Source organism: Lepisosteus oculatus, chromosome 7 (genome assembly GCF_040954835.1).
Source record: "Lepisosteus oculatus isolate fLepOcu1 chromosome 7, fLepOcu1.hap2, whole genome shotgun sequence".
Taxonomy (NCBI): domain Eukaryota; kingdom Metazoa; phylum Chordata; class Actinopteri; order Semionotiformes; family Lepisosteidae; genus Lepisosteus; species Lepisosteus oculatus.
In genome coordinates this window covers 6565731-6591547 of record NC_090702.1, presented here as the reverse complement: position 1 = coordinate 6591547, position 25817 = coordinate 6565731, and the positions used below count along the sequence as shown (strand labels likewise).

At 38.1% G+C, this 25817-nt stretch overlaps 1 long non-coding RNA gene across 18 annotated transcripts in view; it reads right to left on the bottom strand.

The window, feature by feature from the left end:
* LOC107078070 (uncharacterized) overlaps positions 1-25817 on the bottom strand; it is a 264300-nt gene that overhangs the window by 211275 nt on the left and 27208 nt on the right. For 2 of the 18 annotated variants that reach the window (XR_001479061.2, XR_001479062.2), the window contains one exon: positions 9179-9254. The exons of the other annotated variants lie outside the window; for them this stretch is intronic. This is a non-coding gene — a long non-coding RNA (uncharacterized lncRNA). The remainder of the gene's footprint in view (positions 1-9178; positions 9255-25817) is intronic. 18 annotated transcript variants of the gene reach the window in all.

Here is a 25817-nt window from a genome sequence, read left to right as displayed (position 1 = left end):
ATTAACAGACACCTCTCTAACTAGTAAGGAAGGAACTACAATCATCTTGTAAAATGAATGCAGTTGTGCCATCTACAGGACAGAAGCTGGTACTTCACTCTGATAAATATTAAAAAAGAAACAACAAATGTTTTAAAAGGATTGCGCATACAAATGTAATATTTGTGTTTGTTACACCCTTAAAATGCGATTTGCACCCCTTAAAACAGAGTATTACCAAACAGTGTACATTCCATTTCATTAGAATGCATTGATTAATCTCAACAATACTATAATATGTTTTATATATATTTTTAAAATTTAACACTACATTCTTTTATGCAAAGTTACTTGTGAGTCTAACGCAGGGATCTCTGGGGATGGTTCTGTATGTCTGTATATAGGTTTTCTATCTCATCATTAAATCACCAGTTTCTAAAGATGTGGAACAATAAAGAGATAATTTAGGACCAGAGGTCTCTTCATTGTCTTAATAATCAGATTATTTACTTGATTTACCAATAACCAGCAGGCATTTCCTTAAAAATTGGTGGCCTATTAGACTAACTGAAATGTGGCTCCCCAGGACCAGGGTAGGAGACCCTTAAAAGATAAAGAAAAGATATGTTGAGTTTAACATTGTTGTGGTTAAATGCATAGACTTACATCAGCACTGCAACCCCATTGCAATTTCTCTGAAGCTTGGCCTGACTGACTCGATAATCTAAATGAAAGGAAACTGATAAAAACAATGTTCGAATTGACTTGACTGAAATTAAATATGTCTACGCTGGACGTCTGCAACGCCACCTTGCTGCATGTGTGAGTCAAACCTGTGCAAGTGAGAGCTGCCACAACTTGGGTGAACTTAGGAAATGTCACAGACATCTCTTCCCACCAGCTCAGTGGGCACTTGCCCCGGGGAAATGATGACAAAACCAACCGCAAGAACTGACTTCATCATCCCAAACAAGAGTCTAACTACTGTAGTGAACAGTATCCGCCATCCTGTCTCCATGCCATTGGTATGCCACCATGGGCAGCAGTTCATACTTTTAAGATGACTGTACACGTTCACACAGGATGAAACTGGTCTCTTTTCCTCAATACCACATACAGGGAGGGATGTTCAGTAATGTGTGATCTAGAGAATACGGATGCCTAAATCAGTAACTCCAGCAGTTTATTCTTGACTTCTATTTTCTCATTGTTTGTGTTAACACGGAATATAGGAAATATCCTTCCAGCCTGCGATAGAACCATGGTGATACAACTGCATAGTAACGATGTAGCTATTTCATAGAATACTGGATTATTCCATCATTTGTCCATGGTCTCTCTGCCCCAAATACATTTCTTGTTATTCCTGAAATATGGATCTTTTTAAGCAATTTATAAGTGATCACATTCTTTCAACTGAATGTCTATATTTCTCAAAATCAAAACTAAAATGCTTAAAAAAACAATGGTGGTCCACTCCTTTAAGTACAGCACATGAATCAGAGAGTTTGTGCATTTTTTGGAAACACCTGTCCCAGTGCTGAGAGAAAACAGTTCATTTTTCTGTTGTTCAAGCAGAGAGCTGCACCAGTGTGTGGGCTGCAAAGCAATAGAGTAAATACATGTCAATTCCTCTACTTGATCCTTCTTCGGGTTCCACTTTTCCACTCTTTAGTGTGAAATCAGCTCCTGCTTGTTCCTTTAAGTCCTATGTGGCTTCCTAACCTGAACAACCTTAATTCAACAGGAGCTGTAGAAAATCATTTCAGTTGTGGACTGAAGATTTTCAGCACCCCTCTGAGCCACCACACCTTTCTCATTAGGGTACAGGGGGCCTTGTCACAGTGCTGGAAACAAAATATTTTGCCAACATTAATTGTAATCACTAGGTAGTTTCCTTCCATGCGTATAGATAATTAATATGTGTACTGTATGCGTCTGTTCACAAGGTTACTCTCTGTACACTTTTTAACAGTCTGACAATAAAAAAGCTTTCTCCCAGCCCACAGGCTCAATTTGAAGAGTGTCCCACCATAGACTGTTTACTTTAATTTCATTGCTCTGAAATGAAGTCACTTTTGTAACGGTCAGGACTGTTTTGTATTGAAAACCATTATGCATTGTACTTTATATATTTTATACTGTACAAGTGCTTTGTAAACCATTTTGTTTTATACTAGCACAGTCCAGGACTGTAAGAAATATGAGATTTGCAGTGGGAAGCACATTGGTCCTTAATGGTGAGTAAGGGAGACTTTGAGAGATAGGATTCTGTAATGTACTGAAACCAATAAGCATGAGCAAGACAAGTTTTTTTTTAAGATCTACCACTGAAAACTTATTATCTCTCCTACCACCATAGTAGTCTAATATTTCTGTAGCTAAGCAGCTCATTTTATTTGATGAGCACAATATACAATAATAATAGCCCCATTTTCCTGTACATTTCCTGGAACAGGATTCTTTTTTAAACATGTAAATATGTTACAAATATGTTTAAAAACAGTATTCACAATGTAACCTGAGAAAGTCAATTCCTATTTTTTGGTGTTGATCACATTTTAAATTCAGCTATGGAGTACAGCACTCTGGTTCTGCTCAGTAGCCTTAGTAAAAGTGTTAGAAGAAGAAACAGAGAATGCAGAAATTGGCAAACTGAAGAAACTTGCAAAATTGTGCTGTTAATAGGTAGTCCTGTTATAAGGTAAGTATAGTCTACCTCATGGTTTTAGAGAGCAAGAGGGAAAAAAGTGCTACCTGAAAGTTATGAGCTCTAAGTATGTTCCATTCTTCTCACAGATTTAGTGATCCCTAGTTAAATTTTACGTTTTTAAATAATCAGAGTTGAATGACGGGACATGCAAATGGTTAACAACATAATGTGAGCCAGATCACCACTTCAAATCTGGCAAATGAAGATAAATAAGACCGGAAAAATATTTCATTCATTTACAGCATTTAGATCAGGTGAGATGAAATTTAAATGTAAAACATTATGCAGGAGGGTTATTTTCTCACTGGAATCTATAAAACTGTATCTCTACATCACTGAGCGATTTCACTCACATTACATGTCAAATAAAAAGTCACATTTTCTATTTTAGGAGTCCATGCCTAGATAATATCAGAGAAATCACAATAGTTTTGACAAAAGATAAAGAGATAGATAAGACTTTATTGATCCTGAAGGGAAACTGATGAATTGATGAATAAAGTTCCAATACTGGGTGTGTCCACCTCTTTCAGAAAGACCAAGTAGCATCAATGCTCATTGACCTGATCAAGGGTTCAAGTTTGACCTTAGAGAATGCCGGAGATTGAAATTCCCACATTGACGAGCTCCTACCCAATCTCTTTTAGGGTTTGGGAATAGGCTTGGTATCACGAACCTGTGACATCATGATGTCCCACAGATATGTGGCTTAGCACACTGAAGTTGGGCTTAGAGGTATGCAAGAGAAAAGTATGGTTGTGGAATAACTTAATGAGCGTGGATTTCACGTTCATGCTGATGTCATAGGACACTAGAGGCACAAACACTATTTTGATCAAGGCGTGTCAGCACCATGGATGCAACTATGAAGATGCATTTTTATAACAAAATGGACTTAGGCAGATGACATACCTCAGCAGTCATAGCTCTGCATCCCTGCACTTTGTGGCAGCTCACATGCAGGGATGCAGAGCTTTGAAAGTCTTCAGGGAAAGGGACAACTTGTATAATGCTTGTGGGTATATCTAGAAAGGAGAATCTAGAAAGAATTGGAGGACTGCAGTAGTGAGCAGGAGGACAAATCTGTGATCTGTTAAGTAAAATATTGGTGCAGGCAGGGGAACTTTATATTGCACACAAACCTTTGGTTTTCTATAAAGACGTTGGGGGCTTTGTTTCAAATTGCAAAACACAAACCTTTGGTTCCCGGCACAAAAAAACATTCTGTGCAATAATTCTGCACTCCTGGTCACATGTGGTCTCACTTGATTACCATCATCATCTGTGGCTTTAAACAGTTGCACGTTTAAAGGTTTTGCAAAGCTGAGGAGCCTATCATTTCACGTCCTGGAAGTTCATTTGTTTAATCCTCCAAAAAGCTACGATAATGCAATGACATTAGAAATGAAAGAATGCTCTTTAAAGAGCATTAGGCATACACCAAATTCCTGTCTTCACACCTTCTATGTTTAAGTTCAAAGCTGTATGCAGCCACCTGAGCTGACAGAAGAATGCATAACTGCACCTTCAGCACATCATGCTCCAACAGCTGAGTGGTGACCTCATAAGTGGGTAGTTAAAAAAATGTTCACTAGCTTTAAATAATAGGCATTGAGTATTTCAACTATACTGGGTGACAATACGTGGATGTCTATGCATATACAATTTATGCTTGTTGATTTGTTTTCTTTTTTATACACATAGAAGATAAAAGAGGGTGATGCGTGTTGTTTAATGAGACAGATGCAGCTTCATCGCTGCTATATACAGAGTTCCTGAAATTCACAAGGAATTTCTTTAGGACTTAAAGTTGGCAGATACATCTAGAATACAATGAGGGAAAGAACACTGCAATGCTAGAACAGCTGGCACGTTCACAATTTCACAAGCTAACTGTAGCTTTTTTTTTCTTAGCTTTGAGTGTCATTAATTATTTCCAAAAAAACCTAAAAAAAAAACGAGGCAGGAGAGTTTTCTAACGCAAGACTCAGTGCTGTGAGGCCGGCATTACAAAAGCACTTAATGCGCAACTGTTGCAAGATGTCAAAACCAGAAAGGACCCTTTGGATAAGAAACTCTGGAGGCCTGGAGCACATTTCACCTTCCAACAGCTGTCATTTGGACTGGGCCTCCTTTTTTCCCTCCTCAAAAGGGAAATGCTGAAGCAAGCTAGCAAGGACAAGACAGCTATGTCTGGTGAGAAGGGACTGGGTGGGAGCAGTGGAGCTTCGCTTTGCACTGCCTCACATTGGTAATGCAACAAGTCTCCCCCTTCTTGCGTTGTACAATGACATATTATTGCAAAAGAGCCCAACAGGGAAGTTGCAGGGTCCTGCACATATAAAAAAAAAAAGGCAGAAAAATTTATAATCGGATGGATTATGTAACAGGAAGCCATATCTCCATCTGCTCGACTTCTGCACTTGGAGACAGGAAAAGTTACAGTGCCCAATTTTTTATGGCTTGCAGCCAGATTTGTCAGAAATCTGAAATCAGAAATGTATGCATCTTAGAGAAACAGAGGAGAATTAAAATATAGAGAGAGAACAGCGCTTTGCCACAAAATGGAGCAGAAAAGGTTGTGGGACGTTATGTGGCATGCCATGTGTAGAAACACAATTACTAGAAACTACCTCGTCTTGCAAGCCGCTGTCTCTATGAAGCAATTTAATCTGCCTAAATTCAGCTGATTCTCTAACCAGCTGACTTCCTCCCCTGAACCACTTAACGTGAGCTAGCCATCTTCCATCTCCACTTTGTATCTTCACACTACAGGGAAACAACACTAAACAGCCACAGTTTTAGCAAGAGGGTTTTCTACAAAGTCAGTGCCCTACATTACCCTACAGATTTACAAATTAAACCTAATTTATTTGGTGATACTAAAGGGATGCTTTCCAAAAGGTCAGAGACATGCCAAGACGTGATTCACGCCTTCATAACTGCAAAAATAATTAAAGAATCACCTATGTCCTAAATCAAAATGGTCCATTTATTTACTTGACAAACGTGTGCCAAAAGAAATTCAATTACTGCAGAAGGAGATTGCACAAGTGCAAACAACAAAAAAAATCCAGCAGCAGAAACTAAGAGAAAGAGTGGTTGTATTGCACTGGAGAAAAAATATTTCCCTCATATCTCCACAATACAAATAAAAATGAAAACCCACAACGGGAACGAACTCTTAAGTTATCCACATTTAACTTTAATGCAGGTTTAGACACAATTTCTCCAATGTGACATTCTTACATTGTAGAAAATGAGTCATGTGTGTAAAACATAGTCAGCCAGCAGGATATTCAGTATTCAATGAAACTGAGATGTTGGTTTTTTATTTGTATACTTGGAAAGCATTTGCTTGTCTCCTTTTGGCACATACTGCAAGCTTCCCTTCTTCTGTTGCAGATACGCTGAATAGACAGGACCGACTGACTTCCTCAGAGCTCACAATTTTGCATCTTCTGATGCCCTGCGCTTGGCGATGCCAGGGCAAGACAGGTTCAGCCACAGCTGCTGGCTGTTCAAAACTGGGCAAAGAGAAGTTTGAAAAGCGAGAACCGCTAATCTTCTTTAACCATAAACAGATACGTATAGAAGAGAAGGAATCCGGAGTGAAACAGCTTGAAAGAGGCTTGACATGGGTGAACCCTGTAATCTGGAGAATGCTAACGTAATGCCTTACTAACTGTGACAGGATTCCCAATGGCACACTGCAGGAGCAGGCAACCTTGAAACTCTCATTCCTTTATAATGCGGGACTTGAATGTACAGTTGCTGGGTTTTACCTGCTCAGCTATTGAATGATTGATTGTTGAACATACCATAGAAATAAATGACTAGTACTGTATATACTGTACAGTAGTATAGAATAAAATTTAGGGGCCAAGATTGCCTGCTCCTGGAATTCCTCCTCTTCTATTGAATGTAACGCAAGGTCTGAACAAATGTTTTCCAACTGACCTCATGTGAACACTTCTGAGCCTGAAGCTAGGACCTTTCAGAGCACACATTTTTTACCTACAATTAGAAGAAATACTCTAATTTCTTAATATACTCTGATAGAAATCAAATAAAGTGAGCAATAGTGAGGAGTATGTTTTTGGTTAACCCCAAGTTAACCTCTTTTCCTTTTTTGACTAAGCAAGCAGACATGAGACCTTAACTAAGAATTTTTTTTTAAATGTCAGTATGTTCATTTTGACCATTTCCTTCATATAGTTATATCTGTTAGGTATTATCTGTTCTAAACAAACAAGCAACAAAATATACTGGTTCCAATTCTGAGTAATACCTATTTACATAAATATTGTAAGGGTCAAATAGACCCCTATCAGTAGTTCTAGGGGTGGGTGAAATTGCAGTAGTTCTAGTGTTAAAGGATGGTAAAATCATTTTTTAACAACAATTTTCAGATCTATGAAACAAAGAAATTCAAAAGGTCAGCTGAAACAACATGAATCAGTTTTGGATCGCTATTAAAACACATAAAGCTTAGCTTGACCATAAATAAATAAACTGGAGTTTTTTTTTTTCACAGAAGGCACAGTAAATCTTTTAGGAGAAGATACATCTTGCTTTAGCACTTTATAACAACAAAAAAAATACTTTTATGGGTAGAAAAAGGGGTATAATGTTAGTTTAACACACTGGGGCTTTTTAAAAAGGGTATTTGTTTGATAAATTATGTTTTGCAAACAGCCTTTGAAAAATGTGTGGTGTGCCATTTAGCAGAGATGTGCCTCAACAAATTCAAAGATGAACCTGGGCTTCATGAGCTATAGTTTTCAATGACTTCTGACATTAAAAGGAGCCAAAGAAAAAATGAATCATTTGATTATTCATTTAAAGAAGCATTTTTGAAGATTCTGTGAGTGTGTATTGAAGAAAACACTACCATGCAATAATCAGTTTTGTTTTGCTTAAGAATTATATACTCCTAAATTGCAATTCATAATTATATTTTAAAGCTCCAAGAAAACTTTGTTTCTGTTTTAAACAGTTTAAAACCAACTTTATTTAAAAACCCTATATTCGACATAATCTTGTTTATGTCAAGCACCTATCGTGTGTTATCTGAAATATGAAGATTTCAATTAATATTGTAACAGATTTTATATTAACAGAACAAAAAAAGCTTTCCAAAATTGTGAACAGAAATCTTGAAGTGTTTAATTCATTTGTGTTGCTATTAGCCTGAGAAAAATCTGTTGTCATGCTAATTTGTTTGATCTTGAATGGGACTGAAAACAACAGGTGCAGATCACACAGCAATCTTCAGATTGAAAGGGTGGGAGAATCAAGGTTTTTTATCTGTTTTTCTCAGTATCACTTTCCCTCAATTTAATTTCCTCCAGTTTTCCCTCAATTTAATTTCTCTTTCACAAATGACATAAAAAGTTACAAAAATCCAAACTGAAAAAGAAAAAAAAATAACCTAATTTAAATTTACATTTTTCCAGGACTATTTCAGAAAGGCATGGTAATGCAAAATATGTACGCTATCACTCACCTTTACGTCAAATACTTCACCAGAATTTCTATACATGTATATAATAGTGAAGAAAGTCTTTTTTATTTGTTCATAATAGAACCTTCTAGAAAAGCAATGTATTACCTGCAGTTAGCTGCAATAATCAGTCAGAACAGAAAAAAAAATATTTCTAAAAAAATATATACTATTCTTATGCACTTCATATAATTTTCTGAAGATCCAGTTGACCTTATTTGGTCAATTAAAATCACTATATAATCCACAATTTGCTTCATACTATATTTTAACCAAATTATTAGCCATTTGTGCCTTTTCCTTTGCAAAATGTATTCCTTTTGCCACTCAGTTCTGTACATTTTTACCTTGTACTGGTATCACAGTATAGTGACAAATGTTATAAATAATAGGTTATTAACAACAAAATAAGCAAGAGTAACAAAAGAAAAAGAACTGCATTGGCCTATAAAGTAATTAATCTTTATATGTGGCTTTATACTACTTTAAAAAATGAACTTCTTAAGTTAAGGTTTGGTTGAACTGAGTACGTAATCCATCATCATCTATTTTGCCATAATTTTATTTGTCTTGTCAGTCTAACATGTCAGTATCAGACCAACAGATATTTGTATACAGAGCATTAAAAGAAACATATCTGTTTTTGTGAGTGGGTTTAACAAAATATAAAATATATAGATTGTCGATGTTGATTAAATGGTTTGGAGTTATTTTGATTCTGACCATGGGAAAATGAAAGACCAAATAACAAGTATTATGTTAGACATTATGTTTCCATATAGCCAGCAATGGTCCATATTAGGTCTGCAACAAATTTTAGTCAAGAAGTCAGTTAACAAAACCAGACGTATTTATTTAGATGATGATAATAATAATAAACCACCTTTCCAAACCCAAGAATGCAGTGTATAGTGAATACACAAAGAGACAAAACAGTACAATAAGAAATAAAAAATGTTAAATAAGGAACTCATATCTACCTAATTGGCAAATAATCCTCTTTTTTGGGATGCTTAGAAAAAATGTCATCTGATTTTATTCCACGTGATACAATCCCTGAATAAAAAAAAAACATTATATTGGTGGGTTAAAGAAGTTTGGGTTTAATTCTAATGGTTATCCAAAGCTTTCACAGACCCTTATTATCACTTGTCCTGGACACTTTTTTGGGTTATCTCTTATAAGATTATGGTCAATCATACTCTGAAGAAAATACTGCTTCATTACTGCAAAATTGAATTCTGGGGATGAGCTGTCAAAAAAAAAATCTGACTTAAAGTGGCATCAGCAATTGCAGATGTGTAAAATAGTTTTCAGAATTTACCGACAAAATTGATTTACATTTTTAGTTCTACTATTAAGCTTTAATAATCTAGGCCAAAAGTCAGTCACTTGGGTAGATGTACTAGCCTCTAACCTAAAATACTGACTTAAAAGCTGACAACCCCCTGAAGCTAAGCAGGTGTGAGGTTGCTGCTGGAAGAGGTGTTAGTGGGGCCTGTATGAGGCTCAACATGCAGTGTGTGTGGGTCCTTACTCCCCAATATACAGTAGAGACACTATACTGTAAAAAGATGCCATCCTTTGGATGAGATGTAACACTGAAGTCCTGACTCTCTATAGTCATTAAAAATCCCAGGGCGTTTCTCAAAAAGAGTAGGGGTGTTACCCTGGAATCCTGGCCAAATTTCCCATTGGCCTTCCCACTTTTATCATCCCCATCTATGAATTGGCTTCACTACTCTGTTCTCCTTCCCACTGATAGCTAATGTGTGGTGAGCATACTGGCACACTATGGCATTATCCAGGTGTGGGTTACACATAAGATAAGATCACTTTATTGGCAATATACAATTTATTGTATTAGGAATTTGACTTTTTCGCATACCCCAACTTGCTCTCCATGAGACACACAGACAGGCAGAGAAGCTTGGGGCCAGAGTGCAGGGTCAGCCATGTTTACGACGCTCCTGGAGCAGTTGGGGTTAGGGCCTTGCTCAGGGGCCCAACGGAGTAGGATTCCTCTGCCGGCTACAGGATACAAACCGGCTACCTTCCAGCCAGAGACACTGATCCTTAGCCACAGAGCCACTGCACCGCCCACATTGGCGGTGGTGGAAGTGAGTCCCCATAACGTGTAAAGTTCTTTGAGGGTAGTGGCCAAAAAAGCATTATACAAATGGAATTATTATTATTAAACATTTAAAGATCTGTCTGTTATTAATACTGACTTAGTTTTGTTTCACAAATGGAAAAGTATGTAAGGTAAACATTGCACACTTCAGCTAGTTGTGTAATAATACTTGCTTCCTCTTATGAGGTTCTTGTTGTAGCTGTTGAAAGGGTTATCAAATATAAGCCTGGGTATGGTGTAACCAGAAGGTTTTTGAAAGTTTTTTCCCCCTCTCCCTTACTTTAAGACGAAACCTATCAAATAAAGTCAATTTGTATTGAAATGGTGAGTGGAAAATGTGTTGAAAAAATTAAGCTAAGAAATTGAAACCTTAATTTGATCACATCTGCAGACATTATCATGAATGCTTTATTTGTGATATTCATTCCATTATTCACAGTATACGTCACTTTTAACTCTTCATTCAATTGTTTGAAATTTAGTGTATTCCAGTTAGGAACATACATGTTTAAGTGTTTAGCTTACAAATAAAAATTTAATTCCCTAACAAATCCCAGTAAAATGTGCAAATTTTTCTTGAGGTGCTTCAGATGCTTTTATAGGAGTTTCAGTTAGCTACAGACTGGGCAGAGTGGAGCCAATGTCTTTCAGAATTACAGTACCTACATTACATCACAACTGGGGCCAATTAATGTCAAATCAACTAGAACTCACTGTGACAGGATCTGGATTTTCTTTATGTTTTGTGGAAAATGCAAGTCAGATGTGAAACCAAGATAAACATATTTAAGCTCAAAGATCAATATTTGCTAAGATCAGCAGCATCACTGGACACGAGTTACAGTACATGAAAGTCACCTGCTCTGTCCAACATACAGAATTATTTTGTACAGCCAGTCCCACTCTGAAACGTCAGGGGAGTCTTATGAATTTAATGTGGAATATTTTGACCTAGCTGTAATGTCTTCTAGAGAAGAAGCCACAAGTAGCAGCAGTCTTGCAGAGGAGGAAGTGGACAACATGAATACCATTATGACACTAAGGTTCTCTCCAACTGAAAGTGAAAATATTGATTCAGAAAACTGAAGGTGGGTTACAAAAAACAGAAGCCAAAGCTGAAGTCTCCCACATAACAAGAATTTACAACCTCCCACCAGCCATTTTAGGTCCCTCACATAACTAAGTGTGGACTGTAAAACATGCTGATTTGCACAATCTCATACATGCTATTAAGGGCAGGATGAACTGCACAGTACCAAGCAGAAGACATTTAGCTGAACCACAGATAAAACTGCAGTAGGCATCCCAGTACAGTGAACAATGCAAGATATATACAGTGAACAAGGCCAGCATCAGTGTCACCCTGCAATTCACAACTTGCAACGCACTAATGGCCAGAATCTAGATGGGAGACCTTGTGGGAAAACACAGCAACCAGGTTGCTGCTCGAAGAGGTATTAGTGGGGCCAGCAGGGTGAACTCACCCTGTGGTCTGTGTGGGTCCTAATGCCCCAGTATAGTGATGGGGACACTGGACTGCAAAAAGGCATGTCCTTCGGATGAGACGTAAAACCGAGGTCCTGACTCTCTGTGGTCATTAAAATTTCAAGGGTGTTTCGTGAAAAGAGTAGGAGTGTTACCCCAGTGTGCTGGCTAAATTTCCCCTTGGCTTTTACCAGTCATGACCTAATAATCCCCATCTATCAATTGCCTTCATTACTCTGTTCTCCTCCACACATGGAGCGCAGGTTCAGCTCAGGAGATTTCAAACAAGAGCGACCCATTTTGATCTCCTGCTCTTTTTGCAGTTTAATAGCTACATTAATCTAACATTTCATCCAGCTTTTTTTACTTTCTAATGGAAATTACACAACAGACTGCAGGCATGTGGGTCTGTCAGTGAGAGAAGTGCTTCTTCTCCAATTGTTAACTCGCAGTACAAGGGTGTGTTGCCTGTTACATGTTAAAAGACAAATGGCCTTAAAGTTAGATGGGATGGAGGAGTCTGCCTACACTTACCCATTCTCAAAGACGTCTGCATTTTAACCTGAAGGACATGTATGTGAACATCAGATAGATCCACCTGTACATGATTCGATTTTCCAGATTTTGTCAACTCTGGCCACAGTTTTGTGTTATAGCTGACTCTGGTCAGAGGCTGTTAGATTCCCTTTGTCCAACATTTTGCAGCATACAGGCTTCCAACAGTACAAAGAAAGCATGAAGACATGGTCTGTAATTCCATTCGTACCACTCAGTGAAAGTCACCCTGTGATGGAATTGGTAGAATATTGATACCAGCTTGGGCATGTGGACAAGCCCCTATACGGCTCATATTTTGATCCAACTACACCTCTTTCAGCAGACAAGCATTCCCACACATTAAATTTCACAGGTGGACATATGCCCATCCCTCTCTTGCTTATCTGTGGCTCCTGGACCATTTTTACATTCAGGGTGCTGGCTGAACAAGGATATATTACCAAAAAATAACAAAGACTTTCCTTTTACGTTTTCCCATAGTTCTAGCTAATTTTCCAAAATGACTCTGCTTCTTCCTTTTTATTTTATACCATCTAATATCCATCTTTGCCACAAATGTGTAACGAACAGTTCTTTCGGACCCTATGCGGACAACACAATCCGGAGAAGTGAGGAAACACTGGGGAAAAAGTCATGCAGGAATACGGGGATGAAAACAGGGGGGCGTGTCCATGCAGTGCTGGTGATCAGGGGAGGTGAGGCCGAGGCAAACAATCCAAAGAATAAGTCCAAGGGAGAATCCAAAAAACAAGTAAAAGTCCACGGCCGGGTAATCCATCCAAAACAAGGGATTAAAAACAGGTGCCGGGTCGGGACCGGCGGGGAGAACAGGAACAGAAGCAGGAATTTAAAAGCATAACGGAGCCAGGCGAGTCCAGGTCCCGGGCTCGCACGGTGTGGAAATCAGATGCAGAGCCTCGATTGGCGACTGCGTCTGGCTTTTAAAGGGAAACAGGAAGGAGACTGGAACAAGGGGCAGGTGCGAGGAATAGGGCAAACAAGGAAGAGCACCCTTAAGGAGGGGGGACTACAATCGTGACAAAATGCACATAACAGATCACACATTCAAGTTTGATTTGCCTTTAATGCCAAAGGGAAATTATAGAAAGAGCGTTCTTGGAAAAGAGTGTCATGAGTTCTATAATAACCAAGTGGTAAGGACCTGAGACCAACAACAGCAGTGTCCCCAGTCACCAAACTTCTGGGTTGTTTTTTTCCTGGGGAAAATTCAGTAACATAGGAAAGAATGCCACCTTCTCGTCAACAATCAACGTTTACAACAGAAACTCTAGGATAAACTTCCCTACTCTCGTGGAAAAAAAGCTGTAAATGTATTATATGAAAAGCACATGGAAGTCATAATTACCGTAAAGCCTATCAAGCAAGAGTTTAAAGGGGAACTGCGTTCTCAATTTCTCAGACTGGTTATTAAATTCAATAACCAAAATAAATTAATTAAAGAAAAAAATTACAAATTTCAAATTAAGCAGAAAATTGTGAACTTTGCCGCAACGTTGTCGCAAACCCGCACTCGAGTTCCCATGACGTGATGTGGCCTTCCTGCTCACTAGTCACAGTAATGACTGATGTAATGTGATATATGAGCAAATAAATACAGGTTCTACAGCAGATGTTTCACTGCTTTAATGTTCCAACGTGATCTGCTTCCGGATCTAACAAGTAAATTAGATTTGTCCAGCAAAACCATCTCAAAATCAAAAGCAATATTTCTATTGGATTAAAAGAGATGTATTCACAAGCCGGCTTGTTTACAATGTAATAAGGCTTTATCACATCAGATTTTGTTGCCTTGTTCTGAATCACAGAACATGGCGCTGTATACACCTGGAAATTTTGTCTAGTTTGTAATGTAAATTGAAGGTACTTTTAGTGTAGTTTGAAATGCACCTATCAGTGCTGATTCTTTCTAACCCCAAAATATAAAAATAGCATTGCAGTTCCCCTTTAACTAGTCTTCTACAATTGTCATTAACAGAGCTTTGGAATGTGTATGTTGGAACGTTAGACAATGCACTGACTTTTGTTGAGCCTCTTAGTTCCTCATAGCAAAGGTGCCATACAAACCAATACCAGATTCTTAGAAGAGTTGAAAATGGAGAACAAGACCACTGTGGCCACTGAAGCCAGGCACTTCTTTAATTCTTTGCTGCCACCCTGTGTACATCTTTGTTTGTTTTTTCCGAAATTAAAGTTAGATATTTTATGGACCTACATTTGTACCTTTGTCGGCTACCTTTGTCTGTATGACTTAACAAAACAAGCTGTCTACTGATTTGACAGCTGAAAATACAGTGTCCCGTTCTTACTGTCCCCACAGAACATGTGAGTTGCTTCTGCAAATACTAAACTGAATTTACTGAATATTAAATACTCCAACCCCAAGAAAAACTCCCATTTAATCTCTTGAAAAGGTCAACATTCCCTACATTAAAGGCAAAATGAATTTATATTCTAAAATCAGAGGATATATCGTGATTTTAATGTACAAAGGAAAGAAGCAACCAGAGATTTGAGATGAGATGAGAATATAGAGATGATTGTCTGTATGATGTTAATACTTTAATTTTAAGTGGGTTGTCTTGAATACACAGTGCACAGTGCCAGTGAAACAGCACCTGACACATTTTACTTTTTTAACGCATTTTCGGTCCTATGACAAAAAATAAATGCATCTGTGTATTGAAAGCATTGAAAGAAGAATGTGGAAGGAAAGGAGAGGGAAAGTTCTTTTTCTAGACATTTTCGTTTTGCTTTGATACAGCATGGCAGGGTGACAGGAACTTCACAAATGCAAGTGTTTTTCAATATAAAGCATTACACTGTGTGTGTGAGTTGCTCACGCAGCTAAAAGATTTTTCATTATTGGGCCTAATGAAATCTTGTACTTGTCAATTCATGCCTTTTGGTATTGCCCATCAATCATTTTGAAAACATCTATTGATTTGTCATTGAACTATTTCACTTTTTACTCCAGTCACTCACAATATTAGAAAAGCTGAATTAAGGAGCTCACTGCATCTTTACAGGATGAAATAAATGAATTTAACAGTATCTGGAATCCTCAATTATCTTTTCTTTAACTGTGACAGCAACCAAACAGCTTCTGTTTATGTAAAAGCGGCTCTATAAATTAAACACTGAAAACACTACTATCTTCAATGTTGGAGGGCATGGTTTTGTTGAGTTTCGTTTTCCTGCACTTGTGCCTGACTGACCTTGCTGTTGAAATGGAGATTGGAAAGTTTTTCTTCCTCTCATCTCGTCCTTTTATTCTCTGTGCACCATGACAAATGGAACACAGCTTCAAAAAGACTAGACTTCAGTGGAAATTAGGTGCCATTTAAATGACACAAAAAGTTGAGTCAAATGACTCAAACTATTGAGCATTTTTCACAACAGGCAATACAAAACGTTTGCTTATCCATTTTTTTTTTAAATTTGACCTTAATTACCCACAGGACAAAGTTTTTTCTTATCTTGAAGTAGCCAGATGACTGCAGAAAATTATCCCATTGAGCCATTGTATTGACACGGGTTGCAGGACTTTTTCCAATTGTATCCACTCTCTTCATTTAAGCAAAACTACTGTCTACTTTATGTGCCTGGGGCTATTTTTAGCTTTTCCTCTAGACCTCTCTTAGCAGGTGGTTGCTAAAACCATGTCTATAACACATGCAAGTCATTATACGTCGGATGACTCATATAACATGAAGCCTGCTTAGCGCTCTCGCTGTTATTATTTAACAGCGGAGACAAAGCAGTTGTGCCAGTGAAAGAAAGAAAAAGAGACAGCAAAAACATGAAAGTAATACTTTTGTTATTTGGTGAGAAGGCAGAACAGGAACAATGTATTAGCCTAGCCTCCGCACGAGCCATTAAGAGTCCTCTGGGGACTGTACCTAGAGGGCAAAGAACTTAATCTAATAATTAATTTAAAAGGTTCTACTTTTCTGCAGGCCTCGCAGATGCATCAAACGAACAGAAATGTGGTCGCAAATAAGTTATTTTGTATGGTATTGTTATTTTTGGATGTGCAGTCAAACCATTTTTGTTTCGCGTTTTTCTCTGGGGCTTGTTTAGCTAGCCTGTATAGCGCAAGACAGCTGCTGCCCAGGAGCTCAAGGTGTTGGTCCGGTCTCCCCCCTCCACCCCCCAAGAAATGTCTCAGGGCAGACGGCAGCTGTGCGCTGAGGAAATCAACGCCACTGGGGCACCTCTCTTCCTGTAAAGACACCTCCTGCGCCCACCTGCTGAGAAGAACGAGCATTTCAGAGTAATAACAGAAGAGGGGAAAGGAAAAACTAAAACCTCCTGCAAGTACAGTAACAGCGTGCAGATGTCAATATGATTCTATATATAGTGTGAAGGGTTTTTTAGCTACTGCCTCATATTTGATCCCAAAACCACATGGATACCAAATCATTTTCAATTTATGAACGAACGTTATCTCTGATGTCTTATAAAAAGCACAGAGACAGGTCCATACGTCTAGCAGCTAGCACATGACCTCCAGGTTCAATCTGAAGAATCAAACCCCTGGCATGGTCCAGTAGAGAAATCATTTCCTCATGAAAATTGCTGACAGGAATTTGCATTTATCTTCTCAAAGAAGATAGCTATGCAACAGTAAAAAAGAAAACACAAACAATTATTTCTAGAATTTCCTGTCTTCAGATTGCAAATTTTGCCTCCTGACTTTTATTTTACCTAGCACCCCTTGAGTACAAAGTTTTTTTCCCGTCCTTCGGATGAGACGTGAAACCGAGGTCCGGACTCTCTGTGGTCATTAAAAATCCCAGGGTGTTTCTCGAAAAGAGTAAGGGTGTAACCCCGGTGTCCTGGCCAAATTTCCCATTGGCCTTTACCAATCATGGCCTCCTAAAAATCCCCATCTATGAATTGGCTTCATTACTCTGATAGCTGATAGCTGGTGTGTGGTGAGCATTCTGGCGCACTATGGCTGCCGTCGCATCATCCAGGTGGAAGCTGCACATTGGTGGTGGTGGAGGGGAGTCCCCATTACCTGTAAAGCGCTTTGAGTGTCCAGAAAAGCGCTATATAAGTGTAAGCAATTATTATTAATTAATTATTTATGTGGACCACTGGAGTGACTTTTTTCTAGGAGGCAGTAACCTGACAAGTCTTAAAAAAAGGAACTGGACGAACCCCTATTAGATATCAAATAAAATGAGATGTAAAAGCCAAAACATAAAAGTAAATGTTTCATAATTACAATGGAAAGCACAAGCTCACTAAATTTAACTTTGAAATGTATGAAAATGAGCCCATTTATTGTTAAGGCACACAAATACACCCAGAGCCACACAGTAGACTTCTGTTTATACAGAAACTCAGTTTGGTTCACTTTGAAATAAACCATATGTAAAAAGATATGCATAAATGTTACCCTTGCTATCATTTGCAATTACTGCCTTGTCTGTTTACTCTCTTTTAACTACAACATAAGCCTTGAACTAGTTTCAGGACAGTTACTGTAACTTCCTCAAATGAGTCATTATTCCTGTGGTAATAAAGCCGCCCTAACAAGTATTACAACCATGATATGCAACTTCTTTCACTTATACACAAGTCAATTGTGTTATTTTTCTAAAATAAACCAAACTGCTATGTTGAAGCGAAACTGAACTGTTAAAGATGAACAATACATGACAACGTAAACAAAAAAGTCTTCTGTAACCATTTACAGAAAAATAATACACCTATAGTTTAATTGGATTATATTACTGTCCATAAGGTTTGGCCAAATAACCAGATGTGCCCTTCAAACCTTTCTGTTTTTTTGAGTATTATTATTTTTATCAAATAATTGAAATGTAACGCCTTCAGAAAACGCTGGTATTTTTATTATACCAGACCTTATTTCGTTTAGGTTGTTTTATAATTTACCATGTTCAGGGAATTTGATAAAATTATTTATGAAGCTATTTATGCAGGTCATTTAATCAACCCATCAATAAAGCACACTGTTAAAAGTGTGGAAAAGGCAGTACTAGTAATGCAGCTGGCAATCATGTGGTTTGTTATTAAGTAATACACACTAAGCCTATTGGCACCACATAATGTGACATTCAGACTCTCTATGTAATCTTTTAAATGGCCACTGGAAGAAAACACTAATGCCAATCTAGTGGTTTAAAACCACATTTGGCAGGTGTTGCTGAGGTTGTGTGGATAAATGTATCAGAGAATCTTCCCCTTACAAACTTCAACAACTGGCTTCTTACAGCCAAAGATAAGGTAGTTCCCTGGAACTTTGTACAAATAGAAGAGCAAAACAGAGGTTCCCAGTCTAGGTCCTGTAGGGCCACACAACCTTAATTGAATTAATAATACAATTGATTTGAAGTATTTGACTCCAGCATTTACATATAATGGAGGGTGCCTACATAAAATACAATGCCATACCTCAGGGTAAAAACAAGTAACTTGCATCCATCAACCAACTTTGTAGTTCAAATAATGTCTTCCAATGAAGTAAATAAACTTGGCTGGATTAAAAAACCAATTCAAGTGGGATCTCCCATGACCCGGTTTGTTAACTCCTGGTGAAAATTCACGAAATCCCAGCCAAGAAAGTTAATGTGAGGAACAGATTGCTGGTAATGCAGACTAATGATAATAATGATAATGTTGCTTTATTAGCCCTATACAATTTCTTGCATTAGGAATTCATCTTTTCACATCCCCCAGCTTGCTCTACATGTGTCCACAGACACACAGACAGGGAGAGAAGCTTGGGGTCAGAGCACAGGGTTAGCCATTGTACAGCACTCCTGGAGCAGTTGGGGGTAAAGGGCCTTGCTCAGGGGCCCAACGGAGTAGGATTCCTCTGCCAGCCACGGGATTTGAACCAGCAACCTTCCAGTCACAGGCACAGATCCTTAGCCACAGAGCCACCACTCCGCCCTAGATCAAAAAGCAATGGGCACAACTGTGCGCAAGAGTAGAGCATGACAAGTAAGGGTGGAAAACAAAAACCAGAAAAATCACTGTTATCTACCACCTTTAATTTTACAGTAAGAAAAGGCCGGCTATTCCCCCGTTGTGGTTTTACAATTCTTTCCCGAAAATCTGACTACTCTACAGCAAACTGTAAAAACAAAGAACAATTTGGTTTATTACAGGAAGAACTATGTTGTTTACATTCTAAATGTGCCCCACTGAGTTACAGAAATTGACTGTATAAGGAAGACAGATTTACAGTCTAAATTGGCAAGGGAGAGGTACACCTGAAGTATAACAGTTGGTAGATGTGTTATAAACAGTAAGAATGCAGTAGCCTTATACAGTCAATATAGTTTCATAATTATGATGTGACAAGAGGGGTAACAACACTGTGCTCTATTTGAAGAACAGGCTTGTGTTACTTCACCTAGAAACATAAGGTCAAGGGCTACATACACCACACTTCCTTTGGCTAGATTTACCTAGTCACTCAGTTCCTCAAGCATGTGTATATAGTGGCAGAAAGCATTCGCCCAATGTTAAATATACTGACTTTGCATACAGGCATTCTGCAAAAGCTTATATGGTCTTTAAGTATAAGCAGACTCCTTTGTCTCTTTGCCAGAAGCAATTTATATCTCCAGGAATACAAAGAGCAACAGTGCACTGCACCAAAGTACTATAAACAGATTGCCATGTAAGAGATCTTTTTTAAACCATTCTCTTCTGGTGGATTTCTGGGAAAGGACACCTAGCAACGGGAATCAAAGAACACTGAGAAACTGGAAGGCAAAAGAATTTTGTGTTTAGTGCGGGAACAAAAAACACATCATGAAGTCACTGACTAAATAGCTCCCCCTTTAAAGAACTGCAATCTACATGTTTCTTCTCGAGAAAGCAGGCTAAGGTCATCTTCCTCCATATTTGAAAGTGAACTGAAAATAAAAAGTGTTGCTCTCTTTTCTAGAGCATTGCACCAAGGGCTGGCCTGCAGTTCGGAAATGTTTCTTCAATCTGAGCAGCGTTATTTGTGGTCCGGCACCTTCTTTTAGGAGGACTGGTCAACTTATTCTGACAGAGCACTAGACCATTCTTAACTCATATTTCAGTGTTTTTGGTTTGCTTTATTAACAGGATCATTCTGACATGAAACACAGGTTTAATGTTTGTCATACCTTTGAGCAAATAACAAATTTTACAGGCCTCATACATTTTCATTGGATTCACTGTGTTAATTTTTCCAAAACATTCCTGTACTTCTCCCTTCCATTGAAACAAAATGCAATCCAACTCACTGTGAGGTACAAGCATTTCAGAGTCTCGTCCACTGGTTATAATTGCCCCAGTGAAGACAATCACTATACCTTATCTGCTCCACTTGCTTGGAAAAATCACTAAAAGAAACTGGTCACAAACAATTTGCATAAGCTCTCTTCTGCGCTTGGAACCATTTTGAACGTATCGCAAATTCCTCACTCTTGGCAGGCTGTCAGGGGTTTTCTTTTTTCCATCAGAACTGGCTGTAGAACTGTAGTCCGCATTCTGCACTAATTAACAACCTTCAGAAGAAGACCACCAAACTGGTGAACTGGCACACTCTGTACACACTTTTATTCTCTCCCATAAAAGAGGGAATCAAACATGCCTGAAATGTCTTTTTAAGGGGGAGACAGTACAGGGACTCTATTCTTTAATTTGATTTGTTAACTCTTTGTGCAACAAAAAAACCACAACCTTTCAAAGCATAGCCAAAACAAATGGTAAGCAACATGTGTTAGCCATTCAAGAGCATTTATCGCAAGATCGCCCACACCTCCTGATTTTATCAGGTATCTGACTTTAAATTAAACTGTAAAAAGGCTACTTTCCCAGCCAGAAACATAATTTGCAAATTTGGCCTAGTTGAAGAGAAAAGCATAAATATCAGTAAAAAAGACAACCATACCTGTTACCAACATATTCAAAAAGTACAATAGACATTTATAGCATTGCTCTACTGTATATGTCACGGCCACACATAATCAGACATAAGCCTCCACTAATTCCTGCTAACTCATTAGCTAATCATCTAATCGGTCACCATTGAACCAGAGTACTTAAGCGCTCTTTCCCATCATCTCGGTGCTCAGTATTGGGTATCCCACTGGAGCTCCTAAACCTTCGTGTTTTCTCGCTACCTGTGTGCTGTCTGTTTCCTGAAACTCCGGCTTACTGACCTGAGCTTGCTACGACGACGACTTCGACTTCAGATACTGCGTATTGGTTAAAGGACGCCTGGCTCTCACGAAACCAGTGCTTCAGATAATATCATTCATCGCATAGGGTCCAGCTTGAATCTTGGCTGCTGCGCCGTAACATTATAAGTAAGTGTTTTAGTGGAAAAACTATACTTACGGAAAAAACAATCACCATTAAAAACGATTAATCAATTAAAGTGGGAAAAAATATATGCATTGATGCGGTAGATCCTAGCATACATTTTTTTATGTTTGACTACTTTTCTGCATTTACATTTTAGGAATTTCAAAACGATGGCTTACTCTGCATGTCCTATTATTGTAATCTTATACATTAAACTTTAACACTTATCCCTTAGATTCTCAGAGGAAAGGTTTCACTTTTCCAGGATAACTGGAGCTCATACATATTCACAGGTGAAGAAGATCCTGTGTTCCACAGTCATGGCTGGAGACACATAGCAACATAGCTTTCAATCACAAATTCTGTTAAAAAAATGAACATTAATTTGTTTTTTAATTTATGATGCAGGTACAGTAGGTTTTTGTTCTCTAGAATAGAATAACCTCTCTCTCTGCTACTCATTCATCATTTGCGCAGGAAATTTGGTCAACAGGTACGTGCAAACATTTGTTGGGTTTCCTACTGATGTCTCTAACATAATGTATCAAAGAAGCATTAAGAGAATTATTTTACCAATTATATCTGTTGACTTGCATTAGTCCACATAACTGAGATTTTTCATGTACAGAATTGCTAAAAATAATAATATGCTTCTTATAAATAATATATTTTCATTACATGTTCTTGGCTGTACACACAAATCCTGTGTTTATATAATACATATGCTATAGCATCTTTTCATAAAACCTGTCCAGTTTTCTTGCAGTTTAAAGGGAACACTTTTTTATGTAAATAAATAAAAAAGGCCCAGCAGCTCCCAGCATATTTAGGAAATGCTTTTCAGCTCAAGCCACAACATTCTTTATTTCAGATATCGTTCCAGGGTGAAATTCCACAGAGAGAAAATGCAGTTTGCTTTCTATAACGTCTTTATTAAGTCACAGGATCTGCCTGTTTATCAGTCTCATAGGCCATATGCATACAGTAATTAATGCTCTGTTAGTCAAGATCTAAGTCAAATGTAAAAGGTAGGTTGGGTGTTCAACCAAGGTAAGCGGTCAACCAAACATCTTACATAAGGCCAATCCTGGCTCAACTTCTATTGTTCTCTGTGGTAAGTTTATCTTCAGGGGGGTCCCAGACGTGGTATCTGGCTCAAGTTCTTGAGATTACATACCATAAGTAGCAGCATATACAAACAAATATAATGAAAACAGGAACTGAGAAAGGTCAAAGGCACAAACAACAATAAAACAGTAAAAAAATAACTTTGTTATATACACTTTATGTAGAACGTTAATTTAAGACGGTATATACCTTTATCACACACATATTAAATGCTCATACTACAGCAATTACATGACACTCCAGAATTTATCACCAGGAAAACAAAAACAGATTCGTACCATGTCCTGTTTGCGTGAAATTCTTAGACCCAAAAGTTACTTACACAATCTGGCATTGTGCTACAAAACAAAAATACTTTAATATTAACTTTATCATTTTTAAAAGTATTAATCATTTGCTCATTTCTTTCTGTTAAACGTGGGTTATATGCAATTTGTTCAAGTTGTTATTACCTTAGTGCTTTATAAGTATGGAAAGAAACAAACAAACAAGCTGTCTACTAGGCTTTCTTGTAAAAGGTATCAAATCTGCTTTCTTCCATGTCCAGATGTTGTGGTTGGGATCTAAAATGAGATTACACAAAGAACTGATTAGCTACCAATTTGAAACTGTAGTGGGGTGTACATGTTGTTTTCTTGAAATGGGCACCATCAATTCAGACATTACACTGACAAGTTTCTCAACATGATACAGTATTTCTGAAAATTGAAACAATGAGCAAACTATAATCTACGGATCCCAAGTATAGGGCTATTATTTGACATTAAATTACCTTTTTTTTCCACGTATGTTCCTTGAGCAATATGTTAGAATCTTTAATAGAAAAATCTTCTTCGTTTTTGAACCAGCAGAGGGAACTTCCTGATATTCTTCTCTTTTGGTCAAAAGCTGGTCAATGAATCTCGAAGAGGATTCCCTAGTTCATACCCATTTCCTTGAGTTTTGTCCATGAAGGACACCCGCCGCTGTCGATGTGCTTTCTTAAATGTTCAAATATCGTAAGACTTTGCCAGCACACTCTTATAAATTAACCACCGCCCTTAGAATGTATACTAGCTGTTCTAAGATGATCATTAGCTAAAAGACTCTCTTCCAATTATAGTGTAAATGGGCCTCTCAGTCTAGATACTGTAAATTCATAGATGGAAGTTAGTCTTCAGAGCTCATTGTGAAGAAGCCTAAGTGAATTGAGGTTGTGAAGAGTAGGTAGGGTCTTATCTTGGCACACAACAGGGATCCTGTGGATTAAATAGCTGTCTGCTACATCACATGGCACAACACCCAGTTGTACTTGTAATGCATCGAGGAGTTGAAAAGGAGTGTAACTCTTCTGGCCCCCTGTACGTACATGAGTCGCCTAATGGACATTGAGGTTTGTTGTGGCAGTCTGGCCATTATAGCAAAAAACAATACATAGCAAATGAATTTAAATCGATTTGCTACTCTCATTCTTATGAAACCCACATCTACACTTTACAAATGCCCACTTGTACAGCTGCAAAGTGAAGAGCGAACGTTGGCCCAACGTTCGCAGGCTGCCTCCAGTTTTGCCTCATACTGTGGAACACGGGAATATCTTTGAGTGCGGCAAATGTTATACGCGTGCTCCTCTTAGAAAGCGGCATGAATTATTTCATACCACTATATTATCATCAACATGCCTCATTAGGAAAGGACAACTGCTCCAGTGAAGTGCTGCGTCCCTGCAACTACCACACAACGGCAGATGCAAACAGAATGTCTGTGGCTCTGAAAAGCCTTGGACAAAAACACATTGTGTGTGGATTTAAAAGGGCTTACAGCTTCTATGAAATGTGATTTTAAAAGTAGAAAGATTCTTCCCTCCAATGCACACTGAGAAAAAGAGGCACGCTGTACACAAAAAATGAAAGGGCTGAAATCTGATGCAACTGACACAAGTATTTTAAACAAACAGAAATGGAACAATTGAAGGGAATGAGAGAGTGATACGACTTTAAAGTCTTAGAGAATTTTAATATAAGTAGATATTGCAGATGAGCTTCTTAAAACAAATGGTACTTGAGAGAAACAACTAAACGATAGACTAGTTAAGAGTGGCAATGATAGTTACTATGGATACCGAGCAAGTAAACATTCAAAATCATAACAACACTGAGCCAGCTACCCATATTATTTTTCATCTTGTGATTTTATTTTTGGGGAGCCTAGAGAATGATGCTCTTTCAGTAAAAAGGGCATTTCTCTTCATTCTGTAAAGTATGATTCTCTGAAGGCTCTGTGTATAAGTGCTCCTTCTCCGAGGCTGTATTAGTACAGACATTTTCCATTCTGTCAGTCCAAACACATAGGCTCCTTCCATAACTTTTAGCCCAAACTCTGCGCCACTTCATAAAATGACTTAAGACTCTTGGCACAGTCAGTGGGAAAATCTATATTAACTGTGTGTGAGATCCACTGAACTCCCAACAAAGAGAGCAGTTGTTTCTGCACAGTACTTGTTAACATTTTAAGCTTCACCTATACAGCAATGCTGTGGCACTCACAGACGGCATCTGCTAGTTAGGGCTGAGGTGCTCCCAGCTCTCCATCAGCCTTTGATTATAGCACTGTACCTCCCATGCTGTAAAAGCAGTCAGTAATGAAATTTTATAAAGTGCCTGTAGAATTTCCCTTCAAGCATACTGAGATCAGCACCTTCATCAAAAATGGGACTCAGCAATAAAATAGCGACTTATTTCGTAATTAATGCACTTCCAATATCTTGGCATTTTATTATGAAGATGTTAAAACCCTAGCCTTCTGTATTATGCCTTAAGGGTAACATAGAGAGGTCTACTTTGCTTCTGGGATAGTTGTCAGCTTTTGCAACATGGCCCTGCGCAAAGCAGGCTCTGCATTTCTTTGCCAGGAATTTTCAGAAAATGAATGACTGGAAGATTTACGTCTCAAGACATTTTCTAGCTGAAAAAATAAAATGGACAAAA